We start from the raw sequence: 17,550 nt of genomic DNA, 5'->3' as shown, positions 1-17,550 counted from the left end.
CATCAGCCCCATGAAAACTGATTTGTTCAACGGGTCATAGTTTTCCTTTCCTCTTTCGTCTACCCCGGACTTGACTTTTCATGAGCAACTCGGCGGGTGTTTCTAGAAAAGCTGAGAACGCTTACTCTACCGCTGCACCTGGTCCATGCTCCCAGTTTTTAGTGCAGTCCGAGTTGCTCATTTGCTTTTGTTACTTTGTATGTGTGATTTTAGTTACTTTATGTTCTTTGTGTAGGTGTAGGTCAAGATCATCAACGTTCATAAAAATTCTCCTCGCAGGAAGAATCAAATATAGCAACTTTGAGTCAAAATAATTTTGTTAAACATACAGATTTATACAATAAGGTAAAATAAAATGTCTCCTTGAACATTTGTGAAACGGTAATCACAGGACGCATGCATCATTATTTTAGCATTCAAAAACTAAGATCGAAGTTCAGAGCAGGTAATCCATTTTCATATATCAGCAACAGTTGTACACATGTTAAGGAACAAGTCATACAAAAAGTAACACAAAAAAGTGACGTATAATTTATAAAAAGTTACAGATAAAAAGTCTCGGGAAATAAATTCACGGTTTACATTAAACTTAGTTTTCAATGAAAATATCAATTGAAACTTTTAAAAATTTGTACTTCATCATACCTTTTATATCATTTAATATTGAAATTAAATATTTTTATATTACGTTTGCATATTAATGTCTGATAAGTTAAAAGTTTAATTTTCAACTAAAAAAATGTTTTCTTAATATAATTTTTTTTTCAATTGTCATATAAGCCATTTAGTTTCTTACTTATTATTAGTACATATAAAGTGGCCACATCTACCAGAACATTTGGACGATATGTAAAAAGTTGAAATAAAAACATATTCTTTAGTATAGACTGTCAGGAAGTATTTTGTAAAATTTAAAAAAATAAATATCATATTAAGATATGAACTTCTTTTTCTTTTTTCTACATTTTTGCACATAAAAAAGCAACTATTGCTTCATATATTCATAGAAACATACATGTACATGTACGACACCTATTTTGAAACGGACTATACAAATTCATGGTCAGTGAACCCTTTGTCTTTTTTGTTTGTACAACTGACTTATTATTGGGAAAATTAAAAGTGGGCAAACCAGGATTAAACCAATTTAATGCTGAGAAACGTTTAGGTTACATCGGCTGCTTGCTTTAAATGTTGTCAGCTAAACATGGTACCATACATTTTATTTTTTCTCTTGATCCTTAGTACTGTATAGTAACATAGTGCATATATAATGCATATTTTTATTATCATATTTTCCTATTATTTATTTATTCATTCATATTTGTATTATTTACACACAATGCATTTCGTGTACTATTTGTACATGTGCTTGTAGCCTCTATCTAGGGAGATGCATATTCCGATTAATTAAGTAGTTGAACATAATATTCTTTATCAGATTTTACAGGTAAAATACAAAAAAACAAAAAAACAAAAAACAAACAAACAAAACAAACAAAAGCAAAAAAAAAAAACAAACAATTTTACAAACATGAATATGCTAAAAATCATAATATTCAAAACTAACAGAACATATTCAATATTATGAACCCAATTTTGACAATATGTGTAGTGTAAATGTTTCTGTCAATTTGACTTTCCCCATACATGCAGGACATGAAGTAATGTTATAAATTTTAAAAATAACTTGCAATGTTTCAAAATAAATATCTTGGTCAGATTCAATGCAAAATATCTGCTTAAGTACTCATAAACATAATCACAATATTCATAGAACTATCATGATAATGAAAAATGGTTTTAACATACATCTATAATGCAAAACTGTTGGAAAATACACACTTTAAATCGTCCTCAAAATAGTATGTGCTCCTTGCACACTGATAAAGATTTGCTCTAACATATTTCAATAGCAGCATGCGGCACACCATCTACAGTATTATCTTATTATTTCTATGGAGATGCCATATGCCTATACATCATCAATGTTAATTGGTTGATTGAAAGACAAGGCACAGTAAACTGGAATGAATTAATTGTAAATCAAATATACATGACAAATTAGGAAGACTAGTATTACAGGTACATGTATAATTCATATGTATAATATTCTTGTTTGGTCGTTTTTGTTTTTTTTTAATTTTTAGATAATGATGTAATTATATATAGCTCCTATTGTCTTATAGTGCTAGATTATCAGAATTTCAATTTATTTTTTATTCTATATTTGATATTTATGAGAAAATTGTTTTTTTTAATATGTTATTTAAAATAGTTAAGAAACATTTTCTAAATTAGTTTTAAAACGTTTTTAAAAAATAATATGTTAATATTTTTTTTTACATTTCTACAACTATTTATTGAACATTTCAGAAAACCGTATTAAAGCCATTAAAAACTGGAAATGTTTTTAACCTGTTTCAAAGGAATGTAATGAACACATCATCAGAAAATATTTTTTCATAACATATAAGAAACATTTTCATAACATATCCAAATAATGTTTTAAAAATAGATCCAAAACATTACAGTGATATGTTATTTAAACATTTTCAAAAACATTTCAATAAACAGCTATGAAAACCTTTTTCAAACTTAAATGGAAAAATGTTTCAAAAACGTTATCAAAACATTTTGAAAAAAAAATCAAAATGTTTTAAAAACGATTTTGAAAAGTTCTGCCGAAAATGTTTGAGCAAGCTACCAATAAAAATAAAATGTTTCGAGAAAGATTCGTGCGACCTATGTTGCCATAGATATCACAGTGGTACGAGTTCGAGTCCCGCGGAGGGAACGACCAAAAATTTGCTTCTTCTATGTTTACGTTATCTTCCTGGTATCAATTCGATCCGATGGAGTAGTGTAGCAAATAGAGTCGTCACATTCATAGTCGTATGTATAATAATGATTTGTTGTGACATATATCGTGACGTCAATTTGATCCTCTTTACCTAGATGAGCTGTCATATACTACCATACATCGTGTACAAAGTTACAACCATAGATTTAGAATTAATCTAGGGCTGTAACTTAGTACATGATGTATGATAGCACGAAACAGTTCATCTAGGTGTTATTAGATCAGAGATTAGGAAACACTGCCAGCAACATGAAACTTGAATGAGTTGAAACCGCCTATTAAACAGCGGTTGGCCTTTTATCATTCATTCAGTCGCCCAATATGTCCATTGGACCATTGGCTGATAAGTAATACCAATTATATTTTTTTCAGTGTTAAATTTGGGAATTTAATGATAGTATTGTGTTAGGATGTAAAGCGAGACCAATTTGTGACGGATTTTTTTACTGAGATTGGTCCGTTTTTGACCCGCTATTTATAATTCGTGTTTATATGAGGTATATAAAGAGGTATATAAACGGACATTATATGTCCTAAAACGGAATGCATCAAACAGTGACGTCGACACAATTTGTGGGCCTGATCAAAACAATATGGCGGCGCCCAACGTCTAGCTACAGCTACAGCTTAAAGTGAAAAATACTTGCAATACAATGGCTAAAGTTAAATAATTATAATGTCAGAACCCGTGAAAAAGGTAAATTGGTAACAGATTACGTGCATGCTCCAATTACTTGGCCCAAATTCCGGTTCGATCGTATTTATACAATGCTTCGGTTAGATTTTGTATACTCGACGTCACATACTACACATTTTCGAATTGAAGCTCTACTTTTTAAACCGTCGGGACTTACCGCTAGAGTTGTCTCTCTTTTATTTAATATGAAGATAGTTCGCATATATGCATGAAGTGTTAGTACCAACGAGTTGCTTATTAGCTTAAATTATGCGTAACAAATCCTGACGGGAAAATACTAATATTCGCCATGTTGGTTTCTACGGGACGATTTGTTTACAAACGAAGTTCGTAAGTTCCCGTCGAACTCCGGTGACAATCGTCTGCTTGATCAACTTCTCGGTATTGTACGTTGTTCGCCTAAAATAAATCTGAGATATCCGAAATAACGCCGAAATGCATTCTGGGTTCTTCGGTTTTTGGACAAACCATATAAATGTAAACAACATCTCCTAGCAACCCGATCACTGTAAACATGGCCGACTTTTTACAATGTAAATATTGGCACCGAGAATTAAAATCTGACCGGAATTTAATGATTCAATGTTTAGGGAGAACCCGTTTGGCTAAACGAATGAGCGTCATTTAAGACAATTTAAACGATGGTATGTGTCAATAAAGTCGTAGAAAATATTTTTATTCAAATTTTAACAGTATGTTATTTATGTGACGCCGAGTGTAGTAGAAATCACTAAAAATGATTCAAAAATATATTTTTTGTTCAGGGACACAATTGCCAATTCGTTTGCATTTACAGTTTATATTAAAATTGGACATATTATGTTGACATAGGCACATAGTCATGGAAAAGATTTATACATGTTAAATCTAGGACACAGACATTGAACTGGACATATTATGTCACATAGAGCAGATTTATAAATGTATATCTAGAACACAGACATGAAACAGGACAAATGATATAAATCTAGAACACAAATATTGAATTTGATCTATTGTCACATAGAACATATATATGTATATCTAGGACTTCATGTATTAGTGGTATTTGACTGAATCAAATTTGTCCCATAGAACAGAATTATATTTGTACAATGGACCTTATATATAAGTGGTACTTATTTGTTTTTGATTGGATAAAATTTGTCACAATAGAACAGAATTATATTTGGACAATTTTCTATCTTTTATGGAGGTTGTGTTTACATGGTTAAAAAATTGTTATATGAATATTGGGAAATAAATTAATTTGAGATAAATAATGTTATCTGATTGGTTAAAATAATTTTGTGTTATCTCAATGTATAAAAAATTATTGACACGCTCCTATTAGGTAATTTCAGAGCTACTTTTCTCATTTTTAAAGATAAAAATATGTTTTAAAATTGGCTATGATGAAAATTTTGTCTATTGAAATAACATGCATTTTCCATCAGTATATTTTCTTTATTGCACTTAGCAATAAACAATATTCACATGGAAAATTAATGTTATTTTTCAATAGACAAAATTTTTATCATAGCCAATTCTTAAATGAATATCTCTCATTGAGTATATACATGTATTGCACTGGTGCAAATATGAAATATGAATATCTAGAACACAAACATAAAACTGGACATATTATGTCATATAGAACAGATACATGTATATCTAGAACACAAGTATTTAACTGAACATAGTTAATCACATAGAACCAATTTATACATATGTCGCATAGAACTGATTTATTCAGGTATATCTAGAATACAAACATCGAACTGGACATATTATGTCACGTTGAACACATATATGTATGTCTAGAACACAAACATCAAATTGGACAAATTATGTTACATAGAACAGATACATTTTTATCATAATCTTTAACACAAGTATTTAAATGGACATAGTAAGTCACATAGAACAGATCTATACATGTATATCAAGAACACAAACATGAAACTTGATTTATTATGTCACATATTACAGATACATATATATCTAGAACACAAGTATTGAACTGGACATATTATGTCCCATGGAACAGATACATGTTTATCTAGAACACATGTATTTAACTGGACATATGTAGTCACATAGAACAGATGTATGCATGTGTATCTAGTACACAAACATTAAACTGCCCATATTATGTTACACAGAACAGATACATGGACATCTATAACACAAGTATTGAACTGGACATATTATGTCACATAGAACAGATTTATACATGTATATCTAGAATACACACATTGAAATGGTCATATTATGTCACATAGAACAATTTAATACCTGTATATCTAGAACACAGACATGAAACTGGACAAATGATGTCACATGGAACATTTATATGTATATTTAGAACACAAACATTGAACTGGATTTATTATGTCACATAGAACAGATACATGTTTATCTAGAACACTTGTATTTAACAAGACATAAATAGTCACATAGAACATATGTATACATGCATATAAAGTACGCAAACATTAAACACGACATGTTTTGTCACATGGAACAGATACATGGATGTCTAAAACACATTTTTTTAAATGGACAGGATAAGTCACATAGAACATATATTAAATTATATTATATCGTATCATACGTTACAACACAGACATTAAACTGGATGCATTACGTCACATAGAGCAAATACACGTATATCTAGAAAACAATTTTTTAAATGGACAGGGTAAATCATATAGAACAGATACATGTATATCTAGAACACAAGTATTGAACTGGACATATTATGTCACATAGAACAGATTCATACATGTATATCTAGAACACAAACATTTAACTGTTTAAATTATATCACAACACACGCATTAAACTTGACATATTATGTCACATAGAACAGATACATGTATATCTAGGTCACAAGTATTAAACTGGACATAGTAATTCAAATAGAACAGATTTGTATATGTATATCTTGAACACAATCATTAAACTGGACACATTATGTCACATGGAACAGATATGTGTATACCTAGAACACAAACATTTAATTGGACACATTATGTCATATGGTCCAGATACATGTATATCTAGAATGCAAACTTTAAACTGGACATATTTTTCTATTTTCAGAAGAGAATAAGGGCTGCAGATATTCTCAAGTCATCAAGATCTGTTGGGGAATCAGAGTATAATTTTTCTAAGATATTAAAACTAAAAGGAGAAAATGGTCGGGATGTATCAAAAAAGGGTAGACCAGAGGGCATTTCCTGTGTTCACAGTGATCCACAACAACATTTAAAAAAAAACCTTCCCTAATGATGTTGACCAAGATGCAGTTAGTTCAGATTTGCCTTTATGTATTAAATTCTAGGAAACAATCTTTATGCCATTCACACTTTGTTAATTGAAATTCAAACTTTTTGTATGTCCCATATGCATTGCATTTTGATTTATCTTGAAATATGTTTTTGGATAAATATACTTAAGGATATCTTGAAATATTTTTTTGGATAAATATACTTAAGGTGATTACCGTTGTCACAGGCAAGGCATGCTTTGGTCACTTTATGTTTGTTGTTATTCAATGAGATTATCCTATACATGTATATAGAAACTTCAGTAAATTTGACAATCTACTTGTGGTCAGGGTGCTTTTATGCTTTTTTTCTTTTCAGGGTGAAGAAGATGGAGAGGATCTTGAATTTACTTTGGAATCTCAAACAGATCTTGAAAATGGGGAAACATACCTTAATTTGTTAAAAGAAAACCATGGTATTTTCTGTACAGACAATTGTTATAAGACCTTTCTATTACAAGACTTTGACAGTAAAAGGTCACAGCTAAAAGTAAGGTCAAAATGATACTTCTGTTTTATGTTACCCTACATATTCTATTTTATTACTACTTATTTATTTTTTCAAAATACAATGTGCTACTTCCTTATTTTGGCTGAAACCAAACAAAAAATTCAATCAAGCCACTTAAGCCAGTCTTTAAAAAAACAGTATAACCGCTTTCCCCTATTTTTTTTATTCAATAGATCCTTAAGAATTTATTTTCCTAATTTGAGGATATGATGTGAATGTCCATGTCATTGAAAACCATGCAATACACTTAAAACTCAATTCAGCTTAGCTTAATACTAATATTTTTATATCATTTAATGATCAAATATCAGAGGTGTGAAACTATGTATTGGTTTAAATTTGAATTGAAACATTTCAGAAATGGTAAGAACATAAGTATAATGATAATTAAAAAAAAAAAAACAAGATTTACTTTCATCTCAATATTGCTCAATATGATAAAAATAGAGTTTCAATTTTGAAATTTCAAGTTTTTACTTATTGGAAATTTGCTTTTCAGACAAAACAGTTTTTAGTTGTCTCAAGGAGATCAATGTCGTTCCATGGTGACTGGCAGTGGGTTTACGTATGCTCATGCGATGTTGCTGGTATGGAACTGATAGAATGTTGCAGACAACAAATGGAAGTTTCATATGCAGGTTTGTTTATATAATAATATAAAGTTGTATTTGCATCTGACATAAGATATTTCAGTATCATCAGTAATTTACAGCACTGTGTAAAGACATTATTACTAGCACAGTGTAGTTATAGATATGAACTGCCTTAATATGCACTAGCTATACATACATTGGACGGACGTAAATTTTCTCAAATAGGTACAGTTTTTTTGTATTTCCCTGTGTTGCTTCATAAAATTCTATTTTAGCACAATATCAACTGATTTTTATGATCCAAACCAAGTTATTCACAAATTTAACTCATCATTTCACAGTTATATATACAATATAGGTACATTGTTGAATATGTGTGATGAGGCGATGGAACGGGTAGGAAATGCGAGGATCCGCCGAGCTATTTCCCCCGTTCCAAGCCCGAATACACATATCTTCAATAATTTTCGACAATGTACCTATATTGTTTTTATCCTGTTATATTAATAGTTTTGTGCGTTTGTACATTTTTAAAATAAAATTTTAAAATGCATATCCCCTGAGGAGCCCCGATCGTTAAACCCGAAGAAAAAAATTAATACGCATGGCGCATGACTAAGTAAACATTGAAATTCAATCCGCACCATATAATCCGTCAAAGCTGTTTGTAGAAAATAAGCAATGTATCAAAATTAATTTAATTCCAAGAGACAAATAAGTAAAATGAACAATAAATACAAATATACAAATATTTTGAATGTTGTAAAGTCAATTTTAAGAACATTAAAGTTTTGAATTTCGTGAGTAAGGTGGAAGCTGACTTGTTTCTGTTTGGTATATGGCAGTAGAGTTCAGGGGTGAAATTTGTGCACTAGTTTCTTTGGGATTTGAAATATTTGTTTGAGATTTTTGAAGAAGAGGAGGCAGTTGTATGGGCAGATCTATAATGTAGTGTTCCTCTCATTATCTTGGGGTTTAGGCAGTAATAAATCCAAGACCATAACAGGTTCCTGGTCATTTGTCTCTTCAAGAGTTTTATCATATTGTAATGAATGCTTCAATTTCTTTAAGTGGGGACCAGTTTATGTTAAATTGTGACGGACACTCTGGCTCTGAGTCCAACATTACTGAAATGACAGGGGAAGTCGTCTGCAAACTGATAATGAATCAAATCTGAATAAGATTTGGGATTGGCCATATATTTGACGGTGAAAAAAAAATACAAACAAAATCATTATTTGGTTTACATTAAATCTTTTATTTCATTTAGGTGAAAACGAAACAAAACAGCAAAAAAAAAAAAAGATTAACCGGATACGCAATCGCAATTTGTTTATATTGTATCAATGGTGGCGGCCACGATTAATTTATGCATACCAGAGAAAAGTAGTTCTGCCGATCACGTGAGTGGGAGGAGCCAGAAAGTCAATAACCTGCTAATGTACGGATACATAAAAAAAATAACCGTACACCTTTATTCGTTTAACAAATAACCTCATTGCAGGACAAATTTATATAGCATTGGTCTCTGGGGAATTCATTGACAGCATAAATGATATTTTCTAAATTTATCATTTTTCAAGATCGTTAATATTTTCGACATGCGACTATAAAATAGAGTGACACCTGTGTATTGACCAAATTACCCACATTGATAAATAACTTTTTATGTCATTTTGACACAAAGTTAATAAGTAAAGGAAATTTTGTACTTTATTTTGAACTTTACTGACTTTTACTGTGTGCATTTAAGTCATGCTTTAGTGGTCAAGAGATCAACATTTTCTCATCATGCATTATTAGTGTAACTGGCGAATTAGGTGATTGTTAACACAAAATTCTTACACCTGTTGCATATTGTAATTAGTTTGGGTAATAAAATTGTCACTTTCGCCACTTGATACAGTTTTTTATGTATTTTGTACTTTCAAAGATTTCAGATGATGTAATGAGACCAGATTATTTTCTTCATTCTGAAAAGTATTCCGTCAATGACGAGCGCTAGAAAAATCACTGACCCTTTAAATTTGCCCCGTGCAGGTCAGGGTGTCAAAAGAATAGGCCTGCAACAGCGCTAAGCTTGTCGTAAAAGGCAACTAAATAGTGCTTAGGAATCTAGCCACGGGCTAGCGCTCTGCCCACAGAGCAACTGGGATGTGTGCTTCAGGTGGTGGAATGGGGTACCCCTGGCATGTTACATGCTGGGGTTGTCAAGCTATAATACGGAAAGCCTGACAGCTAACCATAGTGGCGCACCGTGTTGGGAAAGATGTCACGTTCCTCACACGTTTAAGAACTCTGCTGTGGTATTCGATAGGAGTAGGAACCTTTGTGCTCCGCCACAGGAACCTAAATTGCCCGACCTTACCCATCCCCCCTTTTTCTAGTGGCAATCAAAATTTGTCGACCCTATTGTCCTTGTATCTCATCCTTTTTTTTTTTTTATTTTATCATCCATTTCATGTTCATCATCTTAATATATCTGAAATATTGCTGCTCGGACCTTAAACCCCAACAAACAACAAACAAGCAAAGACCCTTTAAATTTGTCCAAGTTTATTTGCTTGAGAAACATTTATTACACACATGTCAGATCTTATCAGAAAGTATACTGGTGTCAATAAAGCTAGACGGCCAAACAGTATACCCATAGTTTTTAGTCTTATTACCTATATTTCGATATAATTTATATAATATATATAATATATGATTTTTTTTTAGATATTAAATCGGTCTTTGTACTTATATTTTGATATGATTAATGATTTTTGTTTTAGATTTTAAATCAAGAATACCAGATGTAGTGTCCACATTATTAGCGCAATTTGATGCTCAAAATATGATTGGTCCTTCTAACACAGGTAACATTACTTCGTTTCAAAATTCCCATAAGTTTGTGTAAAAAAAAATATGTCTTCACTAATTGGAAAGGACATTTGAATCCACCAAATTATTTTTTTTTCCATTTACAGAAATTGTACTCAGAAAATTGGTATCTACTATTGAGCAATAATACTGCTACAGTATTTGCTTAATTACTTTATATTGACTTAAAATACTGTTTTTGAAATAAAAGTGTGACATGGAAAGTGCCAAGCAAATAATAAATAGTCTATTGTAATGTAGATGCATGTATATCCAACATGGTATATTTCAGCAGACAACTTACTGTGTACACATCACCGTAGGTTCTGTCAGTACATGTAGTAATGTAGTAGCAATTTATGTCTATAACATTATATTGTAAATAATCACACTGGATAAATCCATTTTTATGAATAACTTAGTACTAACCAATACATTAAAATTTATTTTACTTTCATTGTTTATAGAAGATATGGAAGATGAATCCATCATTAGTGAAGGGAACATCGAAGATAGGGTTGAAGAATTGAGTTGTTTTCATATATGTACAAATGATACCCCCCAAAAAAGTATTTTTATATATTCTTGTCACTTATGCTACAGTAATATTTTCGTTGTGGAAAGATAATAATGAATCAAATTTAAATATGATTGCAAATACTTAATATATTTTTGGACAGAAAAAATTACCTGTTAAATATAACATTTGTAAAAAAATACATGTATTGTTTGTAGGAAATGACAGAATTGAAGACTGACTTGTGTTTGGTTAAAAGCAGGAAAGGTGTGGGAGTTATTCAGAAAAGTGGGGGCAAATATCTAACATCATCTTGATGTTTATAACCGACATCATAATGAAAATGACAGTCATGATAACAGTAGCAAATCATACCACCAGCACTGCTACTCCTCAAAAAGGATTCCATTTCATTCTAGTCCTATAATGCCAGACACTTACAAGAGAGATCTAACAAATCAATTTGTTTTTAAGGAGGATGTTATTTCTTTAACACCAGAAGCAGATGTTTGTGATGTTTGTCATCAAGATCTTGTTAAAACTGATGAAAAAAGGTGTACTTGTTTATTTGTGATGAACAAAATTTTAAAAGCAAATGGTAGGTCATTTATTTTTCCATAATATAGATGCCAACCATTCCATTCCCTAGTAAATTATATGATCTTTGTTGGCCATTGTGTTCTCCACCTATATAAGGAACATAGAAAAATGTTTACATATTGAGAAATCGTTATAGGTGTTTGAAATGATGTCCACAGCTGTATTGTTTTAATTTGTTTTAAAAATCTTCAGGTCATGTAGGTGCTTTATTACAAGGCGTTAAGATGCTCTAATGTAAGAGCAGAAATGAGTCTGATTCAGCTTTCTCATGGGTCATTGACCTACAAATATAAAAAAAAGTATGTGTACACAGTTTTGTTGTGATTTTTGAAATGAATAATACATGTTTTGAAAAAATGCTATGTTCTATGAATCAAAACATCAATACCCTTTGGAGACATGTTTTAATTGTTCAATACAATGATTACGTAAACTTCTTATAAATTACTGAAAAATCAATGGTTTTTCACTAATTGGATCAAAAAGGGCTTTGGTATCTATGCCATTGTATTAAACCTTTTAAAATCTAAAACTAATAGTCTTTTAGTACTAAGAGATCTTTCTGTGTTCCAACTTTCACCAATGTTGGAGTAAATGCTCTTGTTTTTCTTTCAAAAAACAAAAAAAATTGGTAGCTACATATGAAGCTTACCATTAAAAACTTATAAGGATATGCATCTTCTCTTTTTCAGTCCATGTGAAGCATTGCAATCAATGTTCAAAAAACTTTTACTTTGATGGCATGGAACAATGTGTTTTAAATGTGGGAAAGAATGTGATATGCCATGAAATTCTAAGAAGATTTATGTACTATTTTCTATCTGGAAAGTAAGTTTTCTGCCATGACATATATACAGATGAGAAGTATACCATATTTAGAAACTGCTTGTAAACGCCCAACAAAATCTATCAACCAATACAATTAGTGAAATGTATAGTGTCACAATTAATACATGTTTATTTTAAGCTACTATTTAAACAATGACCACATGCTTCTAGGACATGGGTATATATGTCCAACTGTTTTTAAAACATAAATGATGAATATTAAGATATACTGCTCTATATTGATTTGTGAGCATTTCACTCAATTCACTTTTTTTTATTTATATGTATATAATTATACAAAGCATTGGTTTATTGCCAGATTAGGGAAACTATGTGATTGTGCATGGTAATTACTCTGTCAAGTTATACTATTTTATCAAAACAAGACTCTTAATAGAACACAATGTAACCCGTTCAACAACTTTAATGCATTATATAAAGAAATTTTAGAAAACAATAATTACTAATCAATATTTAAAAAAACTGGTAATACAAACTCAACAATATAATTATTAACATCATATATATTGAGAAAAAATCTTCTTTTAATACAATTTGTGATTACAGCAGATGATCGAAAATATTGTTATGGTTTTAAAGTAAAACACACATTTCTATCATGATGCAAACAAAGTAATGAGCAGCAATCACTTAAATCGTTGGTATATTGGTAGCTATAGGGTCATGTTTATATTTTTAGGTAAAAACAAATTAAAATGCAAATTTATTTTGATGTAAGTACATCAGACCAAATACAGTTTCCCTGACTGATATATGTAATGTTTGACCTACTTTCAATTGCTCAGATCTCATTGATATGAGTTTATACATTATGTAACATAGGATTTCAATGTATGGTAATCAGAGTAACTAAATGCTGTCAATGAAAATTAGTCTTAGGTGATAATTTTTTGACTAACTTGTTATTTTCTGTTCATTTACTTGCCTGCTTGTGAACCTTTTGGAATTTTTTTCAGAACAACAATCTTTACAGAATATACTGTTTTGAAGAAAACATTTGAGGATTGTGGCTACCATGACTTCAGTAACAAGATGAGCTACAGTGATTTCAAGGAAGCCTGGTATGCTTTCCTGGATTTATTAGATTTAGACTACAATACTACATTCCATTGTCCTGACTGTGGGCCACACCCAGACACTTTTGTTATGGATGCCACATCAGTTGCCTTCCGTAAAGAACTCCTGTCCTGGGAAAGTATGTTTAAAGATTCGTCAGATAGAACTGAACCTTATGACAAGCTTGATACTGCAAGGTAAATCTAATTATTCTTTCATCAATATCTTCAGTCTGTCATTCTTTACACTAGTCCAAAACATCCATTGTAGTGTAAGGATTGAACTGATATCGAAAGTTGTATTGCATTTTTCTTTCAAAGACAATTTATCTATTATTGTACTGACTCCCTCGATTAAGTCTCTGTTGTCAAACTGTTTAGTCACACTACTCATATCTTGATTATTTTCATTTTCTACCTCTTAAATTTGAAAAAAAAGCTGTAAGTGAAGCCATGTTATGGTGTATATAGTAAATTTGATTTTTGTGTTTTCTTTCAGAGTGAAAGAAAGGACTCATTTCTCAAAAGAAGTTAGGAATTACCTTATGGATTTTGTGAAACCATTAAATGGACTTTCAAAAGACCTGAAGGAAAAGTTATTTCATTTGGTGAAAATTGAAAATAATTGTGAAGAACTACTCACATTTCTTGGTGTTGTATTTCATGATAGTGAATTGAGAGGCAACAAGTTTTTTTTGTAATGATGTTTGGGGGGAATTAATCAAATGTTTTGCATCAGCATATCCATTTTGCAGTTTTTTACCACCTTCTGAAGAATACTTTAAATTTCTTAATGATGCTTTTTCAAAGGAAAGTGCTATTCTGCGAAATGATTCGTTTGTGCAGAAGTTACAAACAACTGTGCCAGTGATTTTCAAGGTGTTGTCAAAGTTGAAGGAAAAATTTCCATTTAAAGAATTCAAAAACTGCTTGGCTTACTTTGAACAGAAGGAGTTTGACCCTTTTCTCAATGATCCATGTCCCTCGGAAGATCCAGTTGATGATGATGGCTTATCCTTCTTCCCTCATCTACTAAAAGTAAGAAGACATGGACACTTTATAACAGACAAGAAAAGACCTGTCAAGGATGACTTGTGTAACAAACTATCTAAAGGCCATCCATCTCTTCTGCCAGGAGTCTTCACCTTATTTTGTCCACATGGTAAGGTTTTAAATGATGCTCAAGCTTCTATTCTTTTGTAAGTTGATGGTATTATGTCATATAATTTTTGGCCAAATTTCACTAGTGGAAATCAGGTTATATAATGTTGAATATTGGGCACTTTTCTCGGGAGCTGATAATCATAGCCTCTTGGTATTTGATATGCATCATTATGTAGGGGTTCCTTATCATGGGATCTAATTTCAGATACTTCTTTTATTGAAAATAAAGGGTGTCAATGCATATTTATTATTTTTTTCTCAAAGACTACATACAAAGAATGATACTGTTAAAATGAAGGCAACATGTGTCTTCCCTCAGAAGCGTAATCAAGTTAATCTATATTAAATGAATGGAAAGCAAAATTTTAATGTAGCTGCATACTTGCATTACATATCTGATATAAATAATTGAATAAATAAATAAACTTCAATGCATACAAACTTCGTCATCAAATATAAGAGCTGATTAAAAATTAATCCAGAAAACAGGATCAAAGAACTCACTTTAAATCATACAAAATTTAGCATCGCCCATACTATAAACAATATTTCTTTTTATTCCTTTACAGGAATTTGCTATGGATTCCAGGTGATAAAGTACCATGAATCTCCTGATGTGCCATTTACTCTGTTGAGAACTAGATTCACTAAAGGTATTATATCAAAATTAACTATAATGTAATGTCAATACCTTGAAATGTAGTTCTCAATTTCATGAAGGGTCATTATATCATTATATTCATTATATCATAAATGATGCTCTTGAATTTTAATTTCATACCATCAGAATCAAAATAAGAAAACTTTATTCCAAGTCAGAGTACATCAATTACAAACATATACTCTGTAGAGCTTTTAAACCCACTATATAATAACAAATAGCAACACATATTTGAAGCAAGCAGATAGCATATTAGGCATACATAGGACATAAAACATACACACAATATATACACACAAGCATAGACATAATGCCATGGAGTACATGCATAACATATTATATAGTAAACTGAAGAACAGCAAATGATAATTATTGTGCATTAAATGATTGTGCACAATGTTGACATGCTACTCCATGTTTTTATATTGTAATAATTAAGTGGGTATATCATATAATCAAATTTTATTTCAATTAAATATTAAAAATTAAATGTGTTAATAGTTTTCAGCCCCGAAATTGGTGATATATGACAATGCCTGCTCATTGCAAGCTTACTGTCTGAACAGAGATCCAACATTTTTCATCGATACACAGTTTAGAGTTGATGGGTTGCATTTTAAAAACCATAGAGGTAATAATGTTTGTTTTATTACTTAATAATTATATATTTTTATTTGTATGAAATTCTAGTCTTTTTATTTTAAAAATACTTCCAGTCATTAGTTTACCAGTCAATAAAGTCATTGGTACATGCATGGAGTAATTAAAGAGTGTATGAATTTTCATCTAGTTAAATTAAATATTTAAAGTAATTAAATGTAAGGGAAATTGCTACTAACACAATTTTCACTTGCCAAGTTTGAATTTCTTCTTATAAGGTTATTATGGCATTTAAAACTATCCAACAGTACATATATTAACCAAATAGATACATGGCATAAAAGAGCATAAACAGTACACAATTTTGAACAGAGCAAAACACACACAAGAAACTCTATGTATTAGTACGACTCAAGAGAAATGAATATTGATTGCAATTGATGAGAATATCATTCAACACTTATGGATTAAACTTGTTTATTTAAAATTATCTTTCAGCTTGTTGACCGAGTTACGAGTTGAAGAGCTATCCACAGTATGTGACATTGAATTCCCAAGTGGTTGAACAATCAAATTCTAGATTACAAAGGATTAAAGGCTCACTATCATATATGACTCAAGCAAATTTTGTTAAACATTGTAAATTTTATTTATGGGGTCAAATTGATGTCATTCTTTCTAAGATGTCTGTTTAGATACAGACATATGTGTACTGTGGTCTAATTGCTTCATTATTGAAATGATTTGGAAAAATATGAAACCTTCAAAACTTAAGTTGGTTAGATATTATGTTATTTTGCAACTCACAAAAAGTCTATTTTTTTTTCAAACTTTGTACCATAGTTGTATACATACTGAAAAAAAAAACATTTCAAAATAGATGTCAGCATACACAACTATGTTATCATTTATTGCCTTTATTTTGTTGGTTCAACTTAGCAAATTTTTTTCATAAATTATACTGCCAAAGTCAAATATTTTGTGTAATTTGGATCTTTCAAAGTATTCATCCACTATTATTAAAACATTGATGCTAAAACTTTTCAAGTAATGCATCACCTTTTGCCAAAACATGTTAATTCTGTGTTAACATCTACATACTCATTGAAATAGCACCAGAATAATTTCCTAAATATAATCTGTGATTTCTGGATTTATTTCTTTCTTTCTTGGCCTAAAGAATCCTTTAATCATCTTTATACAAGTGTTAATGAAAAAAATAGTAGTATTTTACAGATATTGACCCATCTAGCCTTATGTAA

The 17,550-nt window shown here is 30.6% G+C and overlaps 1 pseudogene across 1 annotated transcript; it reads left to right on the top strand.

The window, feature by feature from the left end:
• The first annotated feature begins 3,426 nt into the window (after positions 1 to 3,426).
• Positions 3,427 to 17,184, top strand: LOC148628464 (uncharacterized; annotated as a pseudogene). The gene is made up of 11 exons (XR_015919673.1): positions 3,427 to 3,560; positions 7,193 to 7,363; positions 7,884 to 8,022; positions 10,755 to 10,869; positions 11,668 to 11,957; positions 12,652 to 12,787; positions 13,765 to 14,061; positions 14,363 to 15,025; positions 15,597 to 15,680; positions 16,197 to 16,319; positions 16,793 to 17,184. The product of XR_015919673.1 is annotated as an uncharacterized LOC148628464 (transcript).
• Positions 17,185 to 17,550: the final 366 nt, after the last annotated feature.

This window comes from Perna viridis, chromosome 1 (genome assembly GCF_037379345.1).
Source record: "Perna viridis isolate PV_CMFRI_1.1 ecotype Kerala chromosome 1, ASM3737934v1, whole genome shotgun sequence".
Lineage (NCBI taxonomy): Eukaryota > Metazoa > Mollusca > Bivalvia > Mytilida > Mytilidae > Perna > Perna viridis.
This window is presented reverse-complemented; position numbering and strand designations above follow the sequence as displayed.